General features: G+C 47.6%; 1 protein-coding gene across 11 annotated transcripts in view; it reads left to right on the top strand.

The window, feature by feature from the left end:
* The first annotated feature begins 945 nt into the window (after window positions 1-945).
* Window positions 946-8,806, top strand: part of SUN1 (Sad1 and UNC84 domain containing 1) — a 33,017-nt gene continuing 25,156 nt past the window's right edge. For 5 of the 11 annotated variants that reach the window (XM_051780839.1, XM_051780506.1, XM_051780744.1 and 2 more), the window contains exon 1: window positions 4,723-4,850. The gene's annotated coding sequence lies outside the window, so the exon portion shown is untranslated. Of the gene's footprint in view, window positions 1,041-4,230; window positions 4,482-4,722; window positions 4,851-5,064; window positions 5,366-6,559; window positions 6,836-8,806 lie in introns of those variants that run through there. The other 6 variants (XM_051780226.1, XM_051780924.1, XM_051780665.1 and 3 more) reach the window with 6 other exon arrangements.

The raw sequence follows: 8,806 nt of genomic DNA, 5'->3' as shown, positions 1-8,806 counted from the left end.
CCTACTTAACATCACTACTACTGGCCTGATGTTATTAGCTTGCTATGTTGGCAAAATTTAGATTCTTTTACTTTACCACTGACTGCAGCCTCATGATACTGCAGTACAAATGTTGGACAGGTGCTTTTAAACACCCTTGTGATCTAAAGAAGAGATGTTTGCAAACCCAACTTCAAATGTGGGATTAGAGAAGAGAACATTCTTGGGTGAAGTGGAATCCAGTCAAAGTTTTTCAAGATGTTCTAAAGCTGGTACACAAATAGTAAGAGCTGAAGTATTCATCAAGCTTGATGTCTTCAGCAGACTGGGAAATTTTTTGTCTCCATATGTTGAACATTTTGTTATCTTTCAGAGCAGTCCATCGTGGGATGCCTCCCAAAGAAAAATCACTGCATCATCCAACAAGCCAGCTTTTTCTTCAGAGCCAGAAGAGCTTGTTGAATTGAGTACCCTAATAATCCTTCGAGAGATGTTAAACACCAGCCTGATCTTGTTTGTGTGTGTGAGACAAACTAGATATCTGCCACTGCATCCTTTTATTAAAGAGTCTTCTGGGCATAGCAATTGGCAATATGCTGACCCTGCTTATAGCTTACCACACTTCCATTTATATCCCAAATTTCTCAAATCCCTTTACAAAAATGTACTACTATTGAGTCTCCTGTGGATGATGGATTTTAAAGTTATTTTCTTTGAGACTCAACTTTGTCAGCTTCAGTCTTTTACTGCATCAGTAGGAACTCAATTGAAATATACAATTTTTTTTCCCTATTTTGCCAGATCAGCTGTTATATGTACTAGATTTAATTTGTGCTCATTACAGGATGTCACTAGGACCATATGCATTACGTAACTCTTAAGCAAGGACAATTTTTTCAGTTATCTCGAACTTTCAGACTTTCAGACACTTTAGATAAGCAGGCTTTAGCCCTGCCCTTCCTGTGACGAACAGATGTGCCTCTCTCTTCGTCCTTGTAAGCCAGAAGACCTGTTGTGGAGGATCCTGGGACCTGGATTCTCAGCAAAACAAAGGGGTTTTGGTAAGTGCATGCATTTGTCTAACTGAATATAGAATCTTCCCAATATCTGTTAACTACTTTAAGTAGATTAAATTTATTAGACATTGGCAGGGCACTGACAAACGAGGCACCTAGACTTTCTGAGAAGGTCTGCATCAGAAAGCATTTCTAGGAGAGGCTGGGGGTTAAACATGTTCCAGATCCACCCACTTCTCATCCATGTGGGTCCTTACAGGCAGTCTGCAGTTTTCCTCCGAAATGCTTTTGGTAGATTGCAGACATTGTGTCTGCAGGTGCACTGAGTCATGTGAGCCCACGGAGAAGGTGCAGTAAGGCACCTCTCTGCATGTGTCAGCAGTCTGCTCCCAGAGACTCACCTCCAGTTATGGTTGGAGAGTTATTATGGAGCTCCAATCTAATTTCTACATATAAAATTTTAGCTGTTATAGTATAACAACTTCCCAGTTAAAACTGGGAGTTACCAGAAAGAACTAGTGTAATACATAATACAGTTTTACAACATACTGTTGTAGTAAAACTATCCTGTTATAGCCCAGCATAACCCTAATAGCTATTTCTGTCATTAGAGTAGAAGTTTATTTATTTATTTACTATTTCTAAGTTGTATAATAGCTCTAGTTCTATATAGAGAGGTTAGAGTTCTGATGGATTATTGCACAGGCGTTATCTTGCTTGGGGGAAACCCCTTGTCTGCACAACACAAACACAGGACAACATTGCCCCAGATATAAAGTAACATCTTGGAAGCCAAATGCTGGTTTGAGAGGAGCCAAGTTTCTGTTTCATTTGCAGAATCTGTGTTGGGATCCCTGCATGGGAAAGTGAGCAGCTGTTGGCTAAAAGAGTGGATCAGAGCTGGTCCTGGTGGATACACCACGGACTGCTCTGTGTCTCAGCCCTTTATGTGCAGGTCTAACCACGGTTTAAAAAGAGACAAGAAAAATAAACCACAAAAATCTTCATTCTTAGGCAGCTGAAGGATCAACAAAAATTACAGTTAACAAGCTTGTGTCCATTTACTGGGATCAATCCCCCAGAGAAGCAGTAACTGAGCTGAAGCAGCAGATGAGAGCTGTGAGGAGAACGGCTGCTCTGCCGGCCTGCCTTGAGTGTAATCGGCTTTTCTTGTTAATGTCTGAAATCCACTGTAAGTCAGGACGATGGAGATCTAGTGGCAAAACTGACTTGAAGTGCTTTGCAGCCCCTTTTACCTGGTAACCTAATTCCCCTCTACAGAGCACTCGTTGCCTTTGGCTGACAGCAGTGATGGTGTAGGGAGAGGGCCCTGGTGAGCTTAACCATAAAAGGATGCAGATGAAGAGAAACTTTATTGAGCAAGAAATCATATTTCCAGATATTTTAGGAAATTTTCATACTAATACACATACATGATCATCTCCCCAGTGACATAAAAGTCACCACTCTTCCAGCCTGTACAGCAGCGTGCCATGCCCAGCACCCAGTACTACCAGTCAGAAACACCTCCCTGCACTGGTTTCTGTCACAGTCAGTCCACACCTTCAGTAGCTGTGGGGACTTCCCCCTTTTGATAGCAAGGACCAGAATGTGGAGCAGAACAGGTTTGCTAGGTGTGACTGCAGGAGTGCACTGGGAATGGAAGTCACGGTGGGAAGGAAGAGAGTAATAATATGGGAATTGCGATGGGAAGGGAAGAAGAGGTAGAACTAGATAAATGTGCACCTTGGATTGGTTTGCCCTGTACTGCAGTTTTCCTGTACCTGGTGTCAGTTAAGAAAGCTTTTTCCCCCCCTACATTCTTAGCTGCCCTCTACAGTGTTAAAACTGAAGCATTTTTAACATGATCAGTTTTTATTCTTATTGATCTTTTTTCTACACACTTCAGCTTAGACAATAAAATAAGTGAGCCCACTTTATATTCAGAGCTCGTTGTTAGATGCTGAGAAATTTTGAAAGAATTTTTGTTTGCCTCAGAGCAGTTTCTTCTGAAACGTGGAAAAAATTAACTCCCTGTATGTACCAGCTTCCTTTAACAAAATCAGGACATCTGACCAAGATTCCCTTAAATCCTTGATGCTAAAAAAATATTCTATTGCTCTTCATAGCTGAGGAGCGGAGGGAAAGCTGAGCTTAAGTCGTCATCCTCCATCCAGCCTTTTGGCCTGGTCATGATGGAAAAACAACTGCCTGGGACAAGTCAGAGCAGCCCAGGGAGCTGGAGCAGTGCCCAGGGAGAGGGACATGCCTTGTCTTGCCAGAGCTGAGCACTGCCTGCCCTGCCTGGGCTCCCAGGGAACAAGGAGGAAAACATCCCTGAGAAAGCCTGGCCTCACACCACCAAGGAATTTCAGGGAGATTTAAACTAAGAGGTGATTTTGCCCTGAGTATCTTAAGCCTTTAAACATTATCTACTCTAAGGACAGGAAAACAGGTGTGGAATAAGTACAGAAGGAGAAGGAGCAGTCAGAAAACTGATTCTGCAAAATCCTCAGCCATATGCAGGGAGGAGGCGACTGGTGAGGAGCTGCACATCTGACCAAACCATGCGCTGGCTTCCAAGTGTTGCTGGGGCCAGCTCAACTTTGGCTGGAGCATCTTAAAACTGTCACATAGCTGGGGCAAAGGTCTCTTAAAAGAAACAGTAATTGCCCCAAATCAGTGCTGCATCGACATCAGCCAACACCTTAAGTGATATCTTGCATCTCTGTTTCTTAAGGATTAGCTTTCACCGATTTTGTATCCAAACATTTGGATTATTTGATAATTACATATTTATTACCCAGTCTTTCCCAGTAAGCTGAGTCATTTCTCTCTCACACACAAGTAAATAACAATTTATGGCCTGATTACCCTTTCCCAAGTGACACATTCCTGTTCCCTGCCATTGTACTGCCCCTGCTCACAGCGCTCAGCATTGCCAGGCCCGCAAGGCAACTGCGGGCTCAAGGAGACTGAAGGCTTAATAACACGTGACTCGGGCACAGGCTTCAAATTCAATATATTTGCATACTTTCCCCAAATACTTGAACAATGGGGCTTGTTTCTTCGCTGCCAAGAGCCAGCTCCATTCCTGGAAGCGTTCAAGGCCAGGCTGGACAGGGCTTGGAGCAACCTTGAGCAGGGAGGGATGTCCCTGCTCATTGCAGGGGGGTGGAACTGCATAGACTTTAAGGTCCCTTCCAACCCAAACCATTCTATGATTTCTGTGCAGCTGGTGCAGACGTTTCTGCAACCCACTGTTGGCATCAGTGAGACTCGCTTGGGCACCGCACAGGAGCCGAAGCTCTTCAGTCCCACGAAGCAGAAGGGTGTGCTGGGCTAGCGCCGAAGCCTTAGCGGAAAACAGCATATAAAAAGGAAAGAAAACCTCGAAAAGGCAGCGTGGGAAGGAAACAGCGAGGGGGAAACACCGGGAGGAAAAGTCAGTGAGTCAAGCAACAGAGGCCGGAGTGAAAATCCGAGGTAACTCTCCTCGTCTGTTCACTGCTCGCTCCGGAGGCTCCCAGGGCTCCATTTTGCGGAGGGGGAAGGCGAGGCAAGCGGAGGCCTGGCTGTGGCCGCTGCCGGGGGTAAAAAGGCCGAGGGAAGACCCCGAGGGGAGCTTGAGGAGCAGGAGAAAGAAAAAGAGAAGGAGGAGGAGGAGGAGCGAAGCCGCGGCCGGGCGTGTGAGGGGCCGCGCGGGGCGGGCGCTGAGGGGGCGCTGGCGGCACGCGCCGCGCGGGCGGGGCGGGGGCTCCCGGCGGCCTCGGCAAAGCGGGCGGGGCCCGGACAATCTCAGCCGCCGCCGCCGCCGCCGCCGGCTGTCCGTTTCTCTCGCTGCACCGGCACCAGGTAAACCCCCGCTCCCGGGTCTCCCCGTCGCTCGGGGCTCGGGCCGCGCTCCCCCGCCCGTCCCCGGAGCGCGGGGCTGGAAGGCGGCGGGGCTCAGCCCGCCCCGGCCGTTGCCAACCGCCCCCCGCCCGCGGTCACCCGTCCGCCGCCCGCCCCCGCCCCGGCCCGCCCGCCGCCGCTTCCCGCCGGGCCGGGGCCGCGTGGGAGCCCTTGGGGGCGCGGTGTCCCGGTGTGCGGCCTCCCCCGGGCGGGGGATCGGCGTCCTGGGCAGGGGAGGCAGCTGGGCGTGAGGCACTGGGGGCGTGGGGCGAGCGCTGCCCCCTCGTTGGGTTCTGCGGGTCGGCGCTGGGAGGAGAGGGAAACCTCCCCCGCTCGGGTGCCCCTGGGCCTGGCACCTGGAGGATTTCCTTGTCAGAAGAAACTATGACCTGCAGCTTTCCGCGCTGATTGAGAGCGAGCTGATAAGCGCGCGGGGGTGCCGGCGCTCGCTGCAGCTGCAGAGCCCTGGTGCGAAGGTACCGAGCTGCGATGGGTGTTGTGCTCCGGGATGGGGAGCACAGGGAGACAAACCTGTTTTCATCGTCCCCCCCCCGGCTGCCACCTCGGGGCAGCTGGTGTCGGCGAGCTGCTTCTCTGGGGAAAGTGTTGTTAAACAGGCGGGTTTACTGTAAAACAGTTTGGCGTCGCTCGGCGAGGGAGTGACTGCTCGCGTTTTTAGAGCAGAATGTGATGTTTCGGTGTGGTGCTCGTTTGGAGGTTGTAGGGCTGTGCCCCTCGTGTGGTGCTCACGTTTGTCTCCTCTTCAGGAGGGGTAGGAGCGTCTGAAACGCGGAACTGTTTGGAGGCAGCACCTGTTTTCTGATAGTCTCCAGAAGTTTTGTGTCTGCTGGGAAGAAAAAGTATTTGGTTTGCCCTATTCTACGCTTCTTTATTTTAAAATGTATTGTTGATAAGGTGTTATAGGGAAGGAAAGCCTTAGCTAGCAAATTCCGTGTTTCTGCGGCACTTGCAGTGCCCCCATCCCACCGTCTGGTTTTTCAGTTTAACATTACGCAAAAAGGAAGTGAAATCTTTGCTCATTTTCTTAAAAATTTTTATGTTTCAGTGCTTTGCAACTGACTATTCCAGGCTTATGCTTCTGTTGAATTTTCAAGTTAATCTTAATGCCCAATTCCCACTTTTACATATGGGGGTGAATTACTATTTGCTGGTTTTCATGGCAGTGTTGTGGAAGTGAGTTGCAGGGGTTTTTTTGTTGTGAGGGATCTGGACAAGAGGGTTTTATTAACAAGCTTGGTAGGCTGTTTACGTTGATGTGTTAGTAGATGTGGTTTGTGTGTAAATATATCTATATTTGTATACATATGTATCTTTCAGTATGCAGTGATTGGCTGACTTGTGACTTGGTGTTGATAAGTTGTGGACGTTTTAGGCATTCAGGTATTAGGTGTTGGTTATAAGGAGTAAGATGCTGGGTTGCAATTTGATAGTTAGCACTGGTGGTGTATTATTGGGCAGGTTCTAGGAGCGTGGTAAAACACGCCTTTTGTTGTGTGCCGGGAGCCGCAGGGGTTAAGGCGGTGGGTTGGCAGCGCCGCCGCCTCCAGTGAATTCAAACTCCCCGAGTGACGGGGAGCGTGGGGGCCGGGCCGGATCCCTGGATCCTGCGGGCTTTGTTGGGGCCGGAAGCCATTTTGGGATCCATGGAACAGCATGTCCCGCCCGCCGGGGAGCGCGCCCTGAGCCCCGGCCCGGCCCGAGCCCGGCCCGGCTGCGGGGGCGGCCCGAGCCCCCCGCCCATGGGGGAGCCCCGGAGCGCAGCCCCTGAGCGCGGAGCTGCGAGGGCCGAGCGGCCTGGGCTGCGGAATGGTGTGCTGGCAGCGGGGCCCGCCGTGTAAACAATGAACGGGCGCGCTGATTGTTTCACCGCGGCTGAATGTGCGGCTGGTTTCCACCGGCCTCCCTTTTAAAAAGCGTTTCCAGAGGTACATAATGTGAATACGCGGATGTCGCTGCTTTGTGATGGACCTGGGGGTTGTTGGTAGCGCTACGGTTTGACACCTGTGTTTGGGGAGGAACTGTGCCATGATGCTCAATTTACATTTAACATTTACTTTAAAATATCAGTCTTATTACTTGGGATTTTTTTTGTTTGTTGTTTCTGTGTTGCTCTTTTAAAGGAATAATAATGTTTTATGAATGTGTGTTTTAATAAAATGTCGATTTAGCTTGGAGCTCTTTCCTCTTCAGCCTGTTTAAACTAATACTTAATTTGGTAGGTGGAAACATCATTTGTGGAGTATATGTAGGTATTTTATTTGTTATTCTGAAAAATAGAAGAAAATAAAAATCGAAATTACAAGTGAAAAAATGGTTTGCTCTCAGGAATTGATGGAGTTGCATACTCCAGTTTCATTGTTATTAATAATTTGCCCAAAAGTCTGCTTAGCATTGGTGGCATTACTGTGTTAAATCATAGTGACTTAAACTTAGTTGGCTTTCCTAGGTATAGAGTAGCATGGGTTCTAGGTGAAGTAATACCACCAACATCTCTCTAAGACTTCAATTAAAAATTTTTTTGCCCCTTGTGATCTTAAAAGTAAGACATGTTGTCTTGCAAATTTTCTTGTTTTCTGATGGGCTTCGGTGAGTATTTCTGCTGTGCCAGGGTCCTGTTTGTGAAATGGCAATTAACCACTTCCTTTGTCACAAAGGGTGTTCGTGAGGAACCGCCTGGACACTGTGTTTGTGAAAGTCTGTTCATGGACCCCAAAAGCCATAAGTGAGGGTTTGTCTCAGTCCTTGGGAAGTGTTTGTAGTGCATGTTCAGTGTTTGGTGCTGCTCCCCCACCTTGTGATGCTTATTTGCAAAAAGGCCACTGGTGGAGCATCTCATCACCCTCCCTGGAAGCCAGGATGGCACAGGAAGCTGTGGTACTAGGGGTTTTGTTGAGGCTGCCTGGTTTTGAAAGGGACTGTCAGATAAACAAGCTTTTGAGGTGGTGGGGCAGCCTCATGTCTCATCTCTTACTCAGATGCCTCAGAGTCCTTTAGAGACATCCAAGGGGCCTTGTGTGAAGGTAAATTCTGCTGCACTGATCACAGGAGTCCCTGTACTTCCTTGCGTTCTGACCAAGTTAGAATCTGTCTTCTCCTGCCCTTCTAATGTGCTGATTTTTTGTCACACTGATTCAGTTGAATCGTAAGGGAGAAATGATACTTTAGGTGATTGTTGCTGTCTGCTTTCCAAAAAAAAGATGGATAATTTGCAGCAAAGAAGCAAATAATCCATCTGTCTCCTCTGCAGGAACATAGGAATTGTCTTGTAAGCTGAGGCCCATCTGAGTACCCCCTTGCATTCTAGCACAAGTTTGTGCTTCTCTTTAATTTCAAGAGAATAAATTCTCTTCAATTTGGGTTGTCTTATAAAGGTATTCTGTTTACTTAGGGATTTTTATATAACTCCTTGCTTACTTCTTGCACTGTACATCCCTTAGTACTTGGATGTTTATAGGCTTCTGAAGAAGCAAAAAAGGTTACTTGAAGTTTGGGCCTAGTAATGCTTGCAACACGGCTGATGGTAAAAGATCTCTGGATCTGAGTCCAGACAGATCTGTGGTACCTAAATCAGGAACATGCTGCACACCTAGAAGTGTTCAAACTGGAACTAACTGCTGTGCCCACCTCCCAGGTTCTCTGCCAAGTTTTGTGGGTTTTAAATTTTCGAAATACTTTATTAGTGTGTCTTTCTGTTCCAGTTGTGTATGAAAGTTTCATAAGCAAGAAGAATGATAATACCTGCAAGGTGGAGTGCTGTTAAACATGAGTGAACAAATTAGAGAGAGTTACTGTCCTCTGCCTACCCACCCCTATTCTGTAATAAGCATGTAGAATATTTTTAAATAAATCAGGTTAATCATTTGTTTTGAAGAGATGAATAACTAAAATTAAGCTGC

The sequence above is a fragment of the Manacus candei genome, unplaced genomic scaffold (assembly GCF_025592945.1).
Source record: "Manacus candei isolate 608988 ecotype Guabito, Panama unplaced genomic scaffold, ASM2559294v1 h1tg000002l, whole genome shotgun sequence".
Taxonomy (NCBI): domain Eukaryota; kingdom Metazoa; phylum Chordata; class Aves; order Passeriformes; family Pipridae; genus Manacus; species Manacus candei.
Note: the sequence above shows the minus strand (reverse complement) of the source record. Positions and strands in the feature narration are given on the sequence as shown.